Below are 11,852 nucleotides of genomic sequence, written 5' to 3'. Positions count from 1 at the left end.
TTCTTCTGCTTGACTTCCTGGGACCTCCCCCTCAGCACCTGGGTTTCCACTGGACCACCTGCCCTCAGGTCTCTCTCAGGACCACACAATCAGGCTCCCTTCCCAAGGTCAGACCAGACCTGTGAAATCTGCACCCCTGATTTCTACAAGTAGGGGTACCAGGGCACCAACTCCTCACCCCGACCTTCAGTCCTGCTTACCTCTTCCTGCCTCCTCTTCCATTCTCTCAACCCAGTAACAGGTCATGACTATGCGCATTTTCTGCAAACACTGCTCTGGGCTCTTACACATATCAGCACTGACTTTTCATCACAACCCTGTAAGGGGGTCACCGCTTTTCTCCCCATCTCACCTAGTAAGGAGGAGGCAAGGCTGGGATTTGAACCCAGAGCCAGGTACTAATCTCTAGCACTGCCTAATGCTGAAGCCCAGCTACCCTGGAGCCCCGCCCACTCCTCTCTGATGACCCTATTCCTTCTGCCAGGATCTCCCTCCTCCCGTGACTGGGTTCCCCCTCATCCTTCCTCCACCGTTCTCCATGAAGCTCCTGTCATTTCTGCTGAGCGTCTCACAGTCTCGGGATGAACCTCAGGCTCTGCACTTACCCTGTAGATCACCCCGGTAGACAGGGCAGGGACCGTGCCCTCTGCTATATAGTCTCTGCTCGCAGCCTCCGACACCAGGCTTGGCAGGCAGGAGGTGCTCGTTAAATATTTAACAAATGAGCCCCCGAGGGATGGAGCCAAGGGGCCCCGACTCGCGCCTCTCCAATTTGGAACGCTCTCTCCTCTCCAAGACAAAGGCTTCGCATTACTCACGGATATAAATCGACAGCTTCAAAGGCTTAATCCTTCCACACTTACCGCAAACCCACACCCACAAGGAAATAAATAAGTTTCTTTTTTTTTTTTAGGAGGAAAAAGGAGGCTTTTCATGGCGTCATAAACACAACGCTTTATTTGTCATCTCGCAGAGCCTGTCTGGGCTTGGTTCTGCTCCGGAGCAGATGAAAAATCACAGTCGCCGCCGCTGCTGAGCCCGCGGAAGAAGCAGACGTCTCTCTGGCTGTCCATCTGTGTGTGTCCAGCAGTCATCCATCACTCCCGGAATGGGGCCCGTGTGGGTGGGGCGGCTCCGTGGTCCACGGTAAACGGCAAAGAGATTTGGTGGAAGAGAGATCGTGTGGGCCTAGGGGGGGCTGTAAAGGACGGAGAGAAGAACACTAGTTCAAGAGTTTTTAAAACCCGAGAGCGCAGGTGCCTTTATGCTGGGTTAGTTCCAAGTCGACCTTGTCGTTTTCTGTGCCCATCGACAGACAGTCGCTGAGCCCAGATAGGATTCTAACTGCACCACTCATTCGTTCATTCATGAGATCAGGCTCCACACCCAGCCCCTGGCTGCTTGAATAGCGGCTGTTTGGGGCTTTGGTTTGGTGTAAAGGGAGAAGAAGGCACCTGGAAGGAAGAAGGAGTGGTTGGAACCCCAGGCTCATGGCCTCCCCCTACTTACATGTGAGCCAGGCCCTCAGATTCCACGTGCCTCCGTCTCTTCATTTCACAATCTGAATGTGTAACTCCAATACAGAGATGTATGGGGATGTGCCTTGTAAACTGTAAAGTGCTTGACAAATAATGACTGTTTCAGAGATTTTGTGAGTCAAGCTATGCCTTCTCAAGAAGCCAAATTGCAACCCCACTCCATTCCTACCTTGAACCCTGATGTCCACTGTGGTGTATTTGGAGCTGGGTCTCCTTGGGGAGATAATTAAAGTAAGATGAGGTCATGAGGGTGGGGACCTAGTCTGGTAGGATTAATGTCCTTATAAGAAGAGTCACCAGAGAGCTCTCTTGCCCCATGTGAGGACACAGCAAGTAGATGGATGTCCACAGCCAGGAAGACAGCCCTCACCAGGAACCAAATTGAATGGTACCTTGATCTTGGACTTCCAGCCGCCTCCAGAATTGGGAGACAGAAATGTCTGTGTATTAAGCCGCCCAGTCTTTTTCTCTGGTATTTTGTTATGGTAGCTTAAGCAGACAAAGACAGTATGCTGTCCCTCCTGATTGCAGAGCTTCACAGACATGGCACATACCCAAAGGAAACGAAGATTCCTAAGGATTCTTACTAAGTCCTTGTGTCCTCACCTGGGCTTGCCCAGTGTGGGCTTTCTCTAAGGCACCTCCATGATTGTTCATCTTCTCTTTCTATAAGGACACTAGTCAGGCTCTGCAAGAACCTCGTTTTGACTTAATTACCTCTTATAAGGCCCTACCTCCAAACACAGTCACATTCTTAGGTACTGGCAGTTGGGCTTCAGCCTTTGAACATTATAGGAGGCATGATGTATTTCATAGCTGGACTCCATACATGTTATTTCTTACAGGAGGTTAAGATAGGAACACACTCTCCCCTAAATACTGACAGTGGAGGTGCAAATTTGCCCAATCATTTTGGGGTGCAATTGGGCATCATCTATTCAAGCTGAATGGATACATACCTTACTTATAACCCAGTAGTCACACCCCCACCAGAAATGCATCCTGTGTTCACCCAAAGCCAGATACCAGAATATGCATAGCAGTGTTGCCTTGTCCCCAATGGCAATCCAATAACAAGGACACGATTTTGAAAAAAAAAAGGAAAAAGAAGTTTTATTGCTTTGCTAGCAAAGAAGAAACACAGCAGATTCCTGTCCCAAAGGCTATGATTCTGCCCATCAGCAGGAACAGGGGGGCTTTTAAAGGGAGGATTCAAAAGCTACATTCCACGGGTTCTCTGTTGGAGCTGTACTTCAATTGTTAATTTGGGAGACAGTCATTTCTGAGATCTTCTGGTACTGTCCCCAAATTCTGGATAACTTCATTTCTATGGTGGATGTGTACTCAATCTGCCTAAAACGGGAAAGAAAGGTAACCCTGTTTTCCCGGAAATTAGAGGAGGGAAGAGATTAGGGAGGAGCAGGGAGAGAGGAAGAGAAAGAAACACGTCCATTTTAAAAATCAGTTGCAGTGGCAGAGCAGCAAGGGCTACATTCAGAGAATAAAGTGGACCACGGTTACAGCAGCACTATTCATAATAGCCCCACACTGGAAGCTACCCAGACACCCAACAAGAGGTGCCTTGATAAATAACAAGTGGTGTGTTTGCACAATGGAATGTGCCATAGTGCATGTAGAAAAGACCAACAACTACACACAACACCTGGGGTGAACCTCACCAACAATGAACTGGACACAGGCAAGCAAATGTTTTTGATTCCACTTATGCAAAATGTACAAAGAGGCAACACTAACAAAGAAGTGGTGTCAAAAGTGCAGGTGAGACCTGGGGCTGTAGCTCAGCTTAGCTCAGCAGCAGAGCACTTGCCTAGCATGCATGAGGCCCTGGGTTCAATCCTCAGCAGCATATAAAAATAAACAAATAAAATAAAGGCATTCTGTCCATCTTAAAAAAAAAAAAAGTGCAGGTTATACTTAACCATGGGGATGAGAGGCAGATAGGAGATAGAAGGGCATATACGAGCCTTCCAGGGTATTAGAAATATCCCATTTCTTGATCTGGGGGTTAGGTAAACCCATACAAACTCAGAAAATCCATGAAGCTATACGCTGGTGATTTGCACAACTTTCTGTAAATGAAACAGCAATTAAAAGTGTTTCTGGGCTGGGCCTGGTGGTGCATGCCTGTAATCCCAGCAATTCAGAAGGAGGCTGAGACAGGAGAATCACAAGTTTGAAGCCAGCCTTAGAAATTTAGCAAGGCTCTAAGTGACTTAGCAAGACCTTGTCTCAAAATAAAAGAAAAAAAAAATGCAAAGGGTTGGAGATGTGGGTCAGTGTCTAGGCACCCCTGGACTCTATCCCAGTACCAAACAGGAAAAAAAATAGGTGTTGTGGAGGAGACTTCCCACCTACGTAAAACCCATGGCTCTCTCTTCCACCTTCTGGGACCCCAGTCCCAGCTTCTGCTCTGTCAAGCCCCGACCCTCCAAATCCCATAGAGCCCCAGCCCTGACCTATGTTCAGATGGCTTCCCATGGCTGCCCACCTCTGAGGACCCCAGGTTGGCTCAGGTTGAAAATGCTCCCTCTCATCTGTTCCCAGTAAGCTCTTACCTGCCTGACCTGCTTGCCCTTGACAGAGCTGCTTGCTGGAGCAGGTTTGTGAACAGGAGTACCTTCCCAGGTCCAAGCCAGGAGGCAGATGGCCTGTCTTTGCCCTTCCCCGACCTCCTTTCTAATTCGTGGGACTGACAACTGCTCCTTGACCCCGCTCTTCAGGGGAGAAAAGCACATTTTCTACTGACCCAGATTCTGTGCCTTTGACAATGAATAAGAAGTTGGACTTTTGCCCCCAGAGATTGAAGCTTTGCAAAATGCTCACTCCAATCAGGTGAGAAAGAGGAAAGAAACCAATTGGCTCAGGGGCTGAGGTCACTCTTTGTGGAGAAAGTGCTAGCTGGAGGGCAGCGGGAGAAATCTGGTCTCCCAGCAGTCTTGGTAAGTGAGACTTCAACTTGTCCAAGGGTTTCAAGGTGCTTTTTCTGTTTCTTTTTAAAAGCTTTTCAGAGATATAATTTACCTACCATAAAATTCACCTTTCTAAGAGTACAATTCCCTGATCATTAGTTTATTACAGAGCTGTGCAGCCATCACCATAATCCAATTTTAGAACATTTCCATCCCTCCCAAAAGAAATAACTGTGCCCATTACATTCACTCCCATTGTCCCCCAAGCCCCCTCTGGCTCTAGCCAATCACTAATTCATTTTCTATCTCCATAGATGTGCCTATTTTGAGCATTTTCTATAAATAGTATTATACAACGCATGGGTTTTTCCATCTGGCTTCTTTCACTAATGTGCTTGAGGTTCATGCATGTTGTCCCATGCGTCAGGACATTGTTCCTTCCTGTTGTCGAATGATATTCTGTTGTATGGCTATTACATGTTTTCCCTCTCCATTCACCAAATGATGGACACTTGGGCTCTTCCACATTTTTGACTATTGTGAATATGATAGCCATGAACATATGCATAGAAGTTTTTCTATAGATGTTATGTTTTTATTTCTCTTGAAATAAAAATTTCTTACTGAGCCTGTGTTCTCTTGAATGGATACCTGGGAGGGGCGTTGCTAGGTCGTGTGATGGGAGCGGAACAGGTAACAGGGCTGGGCTTCATTTCAGGTCTGTCTGAAACCAAAGCTGTTACTTTTTATCTATTCTGCATTTCCCCGACCTCATAGCTCAAGGCTCCAGGATTCTGATAACCACAGAATAAGTGTTCCCACATTGGGTCACAGGGGATGAGGTTTAGAGAAGAATGAGCATTTATAAGGCAATATTCTAAATGCTTTACATAGATTAATTCACATAATCCTCATAATAAACAATAAGCTGGATTATTGCCGTCTTTCCTAGATTAGAAAGCCAGGCTCAGTGTCCTATCCCTTGGTCAAAGTCACCCAGAAAAGCAATAAATCTAACTAGGGAGTGTGGTTCCAGAACCTGAGATCCCACACTTACTGAGCCTGTGTTATCGGTAACCATTTCAGAACAGGAGCTTAGTTTATTCTAAAGTAATAGAGTTGTGTCTCCCATTCCCTGCCCACTTCATTCTAAAATCGTATTCATCTGCTTCTTGTGAGGAAAAACAAGTTTTTCCTTATAATGAGAACATACTCTATAATTACAAGGAAATACAGCCTGGATGGACCTGCTCTCAGACCAGGTGGCCTAAGTCCTAGGACCCTCCTCTGGTGCTGCTCGGTCCCCCAGGGAGCTAGACAGACATGCATCATCTCAGGCTCACTGCATGCCTGCTAACTAAGAACCTGCCATTTAACAAGATTCCTGGTGCCTCATGTGTTCATTAAAGTTGGAGAAACATAGCACTAAGAGTCTATGCCCATGGTGGCATCTCCAGCCCCTCTCTTACCTTCTACTCTCATGACCACCACTTGGCACACCATCTTGGGGAAGCTCATCTCCCAAGCAACCATATTTTGCAAGCATCTGAACACCTCCCAGGTTCTTACCCAGAACTCCCCAGCCACCATCTGCATGCTCATCCTCCAGGGGACTCCCAGGATTCTTCTTTTCATTCTTCCAAAAGTCTCAGCAATCATGGGCCAAATTTTTAAATTTGCTATTGAATGTTGAATCCAAGCAACATGTGGACCAACATTTCCCTCTGCCCTCGCCACTCCCCATTGCTCACACCCATTTTTTTCCATCCTCCGCCTACCTGCCCAGCTCCTGAAAGCATGTGACTTTGTGAGTCCCAGCTTACATGCCCCTTGGGACAATGATTCCACAAAATACTGATCCCCACAAAATGGTTTAGGGAAAAGATATGCCAAAGTTAAGTGCACTTGGGAGACAGTAACTCCTCTCAAATAGATTAGGAGGCATTTTAAAAGTTCTGCAGTTTAAAAAATAAATTCTAATTTGCTCAGCATTTCCAAAATGTATTGGTAAACCAAATACCTGTTCTTAAGGAACCCCTATAAATATTCAATGGATATAGTGTCACCAAGAACACATCCTAGGAAAAGCTGCTACAGGCAGAGTCCCATTATGGTTATTTAAGGCCAGTGGGGCCCAGGTAATCTGCATTTCATCACATCATTGACACTTATTGGGTAATTTTGATGCAGAGTCACCATGTACCAAGCTTAGCGTGACTCGTGAAATCTCTGACAACAATTACCATTTCCTCAGTACTTCACAACTTACAGAGTTTGTTCCTATACCTCCTTGCCTTGGAGATGCTATAACATTCAGCTAAGGCTGCATAACAAAAACACAGCCTGGGTGGCTTCAACAGCAGAGGTTAACTTCTCATAGTTCTAGAGACTAGGGAGCCTAAGATCAAGGTGATGGCAGATTCAGTGTCTGGTGAGGACCAATTTCCTAGGTCACATGTGGCTGTCTTTTCACTGTGTTACCATGTGGTAGAAAGTGAACAAGCTCTCTCAGCCCCCCCCCACTTTCTAAGGGCACTAATCTCATTCATGAGGGTTCCATCCTCGTGACCTAATCACCTCCTCAAATCTTTACTTCTTAATCCCAGTATTTTAGGTTTAAAGTTTCATATGACTTTTGAGGGACAAAATATTCACCCCATTGCATTCTAACCTTGGCCCCCGAAATTCATGCAAAACACCCCTGTAGCCTCCCAAAGTCATAACGTATTCCAACATCAATTCAGAAGTCTGAATTTCAAAGTCTCCTCTGAACATCATCTAAACCAGATAGGGGTGAATTCCTTCTGAGGTGAATTCCCCTCCAGATGTGAGCCTGTGGCATCAAACAAGTTAGATGCTTCCAAAATACAATGGTGAGACAGGCCCAGGACAAACATTCTTATCACAAAAGGTAGAACAGTGAAGGACAAGTTCAAAATCTTATGCTCAAGAATAATATTCATTAGCTCAGTGCTCTTCCCTGCAGACCCACTGGGGTGGAAGTCAACCCACAACCTTTTTGGTCAGAGGTTGGTTTCAAAGACTCCAGGTGGTCCTGCTCCTCCCTGAGCTGTGTGGGGTCTATCCCAGGCATTCAGCCCTCACAGGTTGGAAACACATGCTTGTGACTCCCCAGAGCTAAAACCACACACAATGCCTCTACTTTTCTGGGGTCTCAGGAACAACCTCTCTCCTGTCGTTCTTCTGGACATGGCTCTAGTCGAAGCTCTCTCTAGTTCTCTGCCTGGATCATGCATTCATGACAGTTCTTCAAAATCTAGGTATAGCCCTGCCACTATGGCTCAGTGCACTCTGGGCACCACATGCTTGGTACCTGTGACTTTCAGAGGAGTGACATCCATAGTTCCATCATCTTAAACAGGAGTTCCTCCTTCAATTTAAACAGCTGTCTGATCTTCTTATCGGATGGTAATTCCCTTAAAGTTGTCTTCCAAAAAATCCTTCTCATTCTTTACAATATGGATAAGCTGAGAATTTTCCAAGTCTTTAAGATCAGCTTCCTTTCCAATTCACAATTCCATCTTTAAGCCATTTCTCTCTTCTCACACTTTATGCTAAGCAGTCAAGAGAAGCCAAGCTGTGCCTTTAACACTTAGATATTTCCTCAGCCAAATATCCAGTTTCATCACTCATGAGCTCTACCTTCCATTAAACAGTAGGACACAAACACAACTCAGCAAAGTCCCTGACACTTTGTAATACAGACCATCTGTCCTCCGTTGTCCAATAACACATTCCTCGTTTCCATCCGAGACTTCATCAGAATGACCTTTTCCATCTGCTACAATTTGAATGTGTCCCCCCAAAGTTCATGGTTAGGAACTTGATCCCCAGTGTGGAAGTGTCAGGAAGTGGGACCCAATGGTAATTTTTGAGTGGTTTGGGGCATTGCCCACATGAATGGACTAAGGCTGTTATAGTGGGAATGGTTTTTAGTTATCATGGGAGTGGGTTCCTTATAGCAGGACTAGTTCACCCCTCTTGATATCTCCTTCTTGTCTCCTCTCACTCCTCACCTTCTGCTATGAGATGATACTGCACGAAGGCTCTCACCAGATACTGGTACCTTAATACTGGACTACCCCAACTCCAAAACTGTGAGAAATAACTTTCTTTACTTTGTAAGTTACCTAGTCTCCAGCATTCTGTTATGGTGCAAAATGGACTAGGACGTCCTTCACGTTCCATCCACCAACATTGTTGATCACTTAATTATTCCTGAGGAACACTGAGGTTTGCTCTGTAGCTCTCCTGTTTGCCCTCTGAGCCCTCATCCAAATCATTCTCAACAGTCCATTCACAGCATCGTAGACCTTATCTGGCATGTACCTCAAAACTCTTCCAGCCTCCACATGTTGCCTGGCTCTAAAGTCACTTCTACACTGTTAAGTATTTGTTACAGCAGTGCCTCATTCCTCGGTACGACCAATTTTCTCTTGTTATGTTTTGGATCTGGAATGTCCCCGCAAAGTTCCTGTGTTTAAAACATAGTACTCAATACAGCAAGCTTCACAGGAGAGGCTTTTAGGCAATTTTAGTTTGGTTTTTTTCATCGCTGTAACAAAATACCTGACAACAACTTAGAGGAGAAAAATTTTATTTGGAGATCATGGTTTCAGAGGTCTCAGTCCAAAGATGGCCAGCTCAATTGCTGTGGGCTCAAAGTGAGGTATCACATCATGGGGAATGCACTCAATGGAGGACAGCTGCCTGGCTCTTGGTGGGGTCAGGAAGGAGAGAGAGAAAGAAGGAAGCAGCTGCAGGAAGAACAACCCTTCCAGATCACACACCCAGTGACCCATGCCCACCTCCCTACAGTTACCGCCCCGTCAGTCCATTCAAACCAGGATGGACTGATTAGCTTACAGCTCTCATAATCTAATCATTTTACCTCTGACTATTTTGACATCAACAGGAACTTTGTAGGGACAACTCATATTCAAACCATAACAGTAAATCATTGGATCATAAGGGTTCTGACCTCATCAATGGATGAATCCATTTAATGGATTCATCCATTGGTAGCTGGATGGACTGTTTGGAGGTGGGACCTAGTTGTAGGAAGCAGGTCACTGAGGAAGGATTTATCTTCTCAGTCCCTTTTCCTCTCTCTCTCTCTCTCTCTCTCTCTCTCTCTCTCTCTCTCTCTCTTTGTCTCCCCCCTCCCACCTCTGCCATTTCCCAGCTGCCATGAACTGAGTGGCTTACAGATTCCAAGAAAACAAAGCCTGTGATGGGTTTTGCTGACCCCAGCATCCCTAGCACCTCACAGAACCTGGCACTCAGTTGACACTCAAGTAAATACTAGGAGTGAATGAATGAAGTCATTCTCTATCCCTCTGCCTCTGCCCGCTCACAGATGGAATACCTTGTGCTGATATTGACTGTCAAGTTCTCAGCCCCAGGAAGGTGGTGACAGTATCTACTGGGCTCATCCAGTGACTGAGGGACACAGCTCCAGGCTGGAGGAGAAACAACTCTAATCATACTGTTTGGCTGAATGAAGTGGGAGAAGAGCTTTGCATACAGGCTTTGGAGTTAGGTATGGTGATCTAAGAGTGACCCTAAGCAAGTTACTTGATCTCTGTACACCCTGGTTTCTCATCTGAAATGTGGAGATAATTACACACACACACACACACACACACACCCATAGAATCATTTTATGGGTTAAATGAGCTAGCAATCATGAAACCCTTAACACGATGCCTGGCACAAAGTAATCACTCAGCCGGGGCTGGTTATTATTATTAGGATCATTAATAACCACCAATAGGGGCTGGGGATGTGGCTCAAGTGGTAGCGCGCTCGCCTGGCATCTGTGTGGCCCGGGTTCGATCCTCAGCACCACGTACAAACAAAGATACAAAGATGTTGTGTCCGCCGATAATTAAAAAATAAATATTAAAAAAAAAATAACCACCAATAATGGGTTCTCAGCACAGGTTAGCATCCTTGCTCTTTAGGTGATAAAGAGCATCAACCTTCTGTCAAAGCTCCTGTCAAAGCACAAGATTTCCTTCCTTCCTTTTATGCAAAAAGACAAAGATTATGTTCGATTTAGACTTGAGCAAAGAGCTCTTCCTGAGACTACGGGAAGGTGAAAATGACTTCATTTTCATTCATCTTCCCCGGGCTCTTTCGTCTGACACTGGCAACAGAGCTTTAAGCATTTGATATTGGCTTGTCCTGATTCATTACCCTGGCCTCTTCCTGCACACCCACCTCTGCTGGCTGAGTTGCAAAGCTTGGCTCCAGATGGTCCCCATCAGAACCTGCGCACTCACCCAGGGAATGCAAAGCACCTGGGCCGCCTCTCTGCCACTCCTTGACTTGCAAAGCTTCCTTTCCTGATTTGCCTTTTCATCCCTCAAGAAGCACTACCAGACCTCCGTCGTCACGTAGAAATGACCGCCAGGTAATGGCTTTTAAAACACCAAATTGCATCCAGTACAAGGACTGTGCGAGTCCATCTTCAGTGAGGAATTTTCCCCTGTTTGGTTTGGCCGTCCAGCGGAGCATTAGACAGCAGTTTAATCATTATTATCAGTGCTGCACTGCGACTCTCTGGAGAAGCACTAAACTGGAATGAAAAGGAACTGACATAATTAGTCTGACACAGTTCAATAGGGAACTATTACACCAAAGGTAATGAGCTCCAATGATATGTTAATGTTATTGTAAGAAATTATGCCAGTGCAACAAAGTGGCTTTGAGTTGGGGGTGGGGTGGGGGGGGCGAGCTTGGAATTTTCCCAGGCAATGGGCTAATGTGAAAAAAATAGAGAAGGTGACTATAACCCACTTTCCTACGACTCCTCCGAGATGCCTGTGGTCACTTGGGGCTGGGACTCAGAGCTACAGGGTGCTGCCAAGGCCACATGGGCAATGCTGTTTGGGTGGATATGCACAAGAGGCTGGACATTTGTCCAACTAGGAAAATTAAAAAGCTCCAGAAAATCACTGTGATCACTAAAAATCAATAAAGGGCCTGTTGTACTAATAGACCCTTCCAGTCACTCAACACCGCACAGTTTATAATGTATTTCCATGTCCCTTGTGAGAGGCAGAAGGGGACGAGGAACAAGGACTTGGCCCCACACACACACTAAATTGTGACCCTCGTCAAAGTGAACATCTACAGGTCTCAGTGTCCTCATCTCTAAAGTGGGACCAATAATACCAGCCTTCAAAGTGGAAATTAAAGCCCCTGTTGTGCAGTAGACACAGTTCATATGGTGCCTGTTGCTTGTGTTCGTATTTGCACAACGCTGGCGGAAGTCGGCTCAGAGGGTTGTCCACATTCACTACACCCCCTTGATCCACATCCACTCTTAAAAGAAAGCATGCAGAAGCACCATGAC

General features: G+C 45.9%; 1 long non-coding RNA gene across 1 annotated transcript in view; it reads right to left on the bottom strand.

Moving 5' to 3' along the window:
* Positions 1-809: 809 nt before the first annotated feature.
* The window catches only part of LOC124079455 (uncharacterized), an 89,777-nt gene continuing 78,734 nt past the window's right edge, over positions 810-11,852 (bottom strand). Inside the window, exon 5 of the long non-coding RNA XR_009225009.1 lies at positions 810-1,198. This is a non-coding gene — a long non-coding RNA (uncharacterized LOC124079455). The remainder of the gene's footprint in view (positions 1,199-11,852) is intronic.

Source organism: Marmota monax, unplaced genomic scaffold, assembly GCF_021218885.2.
Source record: "Marmota monax isolate L192 unplaced genomic scaffold, Marmota_monax_Labrador192_F-V1.1 WCK01_AAM20220418_F8-fsc00218, whole genome shotgun sequence".
NCBI classification, from domain to species: domain Eukaryota; kingdom Metazoa; phylum Chordata; class Mammalia; order Rodentia; family Sciuridae; genus Marmota; species Marmota monax.
Note: the sequence above shows the minus strand (reverse complement) of the source record. Positions and strands in the feature narration are given on the sequence as shown.